This window comes from Odontomachus brunneus, unplaced genomic scaffold (assembly GCF_010583005.1).
Source record: "Odontomachus brunneus isolate Ranch 3 - 2012 unplaced genomic scaffold, Obru_v1 Obru_scaffold_013, whole genome shotgun sequence".
NCBI classification, from domain to species: Eukaryota; Metazoa; Arthropoda; class Insecta; order Hymenoptera; family Formicidae; genus Odontomachus; species Odontomachus brunneus.
Genome location: NW_022639463.1, coordinates 4,308 through 6,293, shown reverse-complemented (window position 1 = coordinate 6,293; position 1,986 = coordinate 4,308).

Sequence of the window (1,986 nt, the reverse complement as noted above, 5' to 3'; positions counted from 1 at the left end):
AAGCCACCAGATTGGCTCCCTCAGAGTTATTTTGCCAGAAAACATCGTGAAGGTCTAGACATTTTGAAACATCCCAACAACCTCAACCGAGACAAAGGTATGCAAGTAAACTCTATTTGGCATACTGCCCTCCCGGTTTTTTAATTGACCAGCTGATCAATTAAAATACGCTGATTGGCTGGATTCAAGCCTCGTCCCCTACTCCCCTACTCCCTAAACACCATCTACACAAAGAGGGGGAGGGGGCATATAAGAACTACCTTTACCCAAGGGAGCTCAGTATCAGAGTTCTCAGCCCTGATGATGCAAACTGCAACGTTTGCGAAACGTCCGCATATCGCTGATTCAAGACACGGCTCCATTCCGGAAGCTATACCTAGACATTGTATCAATGGCCGTGAAAGCCTCAAATCTAGTAACTGGCTGATTATTCTACTGGACTTGACCAATCATATTTGACATTAAGAAGAGTTAATCAGAATCAATCAATCACCATTGGGACTTAACCGATAGTTAAAATTAAACGGATATTGTGAAACTTGGCCTTATGGTTCCTGCGCACAGGACGCGGTAATGTTTGCCACACGGTGGAAGTTCGCGCGACAGCCGATCAATATGCTGCATTCCGTAATAATCTGCTAGCTCTTACGGAAAAAGAACGTATTGATTGGCTGTTGCGCGGTCTTCCCTCGCGCGGCAAGCATTAACGCCTCCTGTGTGCAGGAGTCATTACGACTTTTGATCCCAGAGCCGAGAACTCCGAATCGACTGCAGAGTCATAGGGTGTTTACGACAATTAGAGTTAGAGTTAGTTCCACTAGGGCTGAAAATTATAATAAGCACGACCATCTAGTACTTTTGTAGTTTATAACAACTTCTAACTACTAACTTAATGCCTAACCATAAGAACAAGCTTTTTTTTTTGTTTAGGCAGAGGAAATGCATTACGCACATTCTCGGGAAATACGGGACTTTGCCAGGGGTAGTGTGGGACTCTCCCCCCCGAAACTAACCGCCGAAGGGACCTACCCACTAAAACCTTTGCCGGGCCCTTTGCGGCCATCAAGAGGGCGCTCCAAGAACCGCTTGCGCATTATTTCCGGGACGACCTCGGCCGCAGGGCGGAGAAAAACTAAACCACGTTCCCCTTTTCCGGGCAAGGGGGGAAGATAGTTCCCCCTCGGCCCGCAACACCATGATTGGACGTGGGCCCCCCCGGCCGGTCATACCTCTCCAGTTTAGGGGCCTTTTCGGTCAGATCCGGTTCCGCCCGGGCCCGGCCTGCTCCTACGCTCCTGACCGAGGTTACGGGGTGGAGGGGTTGGGTTGGGTTGTAAGCGGACCCTAGTCCGTACGCTTATTTAATTGCAGGTTCCACGTTACTTTACCGCATGATATATTTATTTGCTCGATTCGGCCTTGTATTTAATTTACGGTCGCCACCCGTCCAATGAATCTCTCTCAACTATACGGCTCGCGGAGGCGCGATTTCCTGCGGAAGGACGGAATTCCGTTGCAAGGAAAAAATGCACTCACCACTTCGGCACAGAAGTCGATATATATTTTCTAAGATTTGTCAGCTCGGAGGATCCGCTAGTTGCCGCACGTCCGTTTTTCTCGACGATACTTTTTCGATGTATCGTGAGAACGTTATTAGAAAGTAATCTTGATTTTTGACACAGCCACTGTTTGTCGCGACGTCTATTGCATTTCTCATTAACATCGACTCGCTTAAAGGGATGCTGAAGCTAAAAACTTAACCGACAGAATATTGACATTTTTCTGCAAAGTTTACGTCGTATTGGTTACACAGAATTACAAATGTTTTTATGCAATGAAAGTGCATGCAAAAATTAATAGAAGCATTGCTCGATATGTGACGAAAACGAACAAAAAATTTTTAATTTAAAACTCAAGCTGTCAGTTAACGTAATATTTACCTAATCCAAAAATTCCGCAACTTGCACATGCCGAAAGTGTGGATGC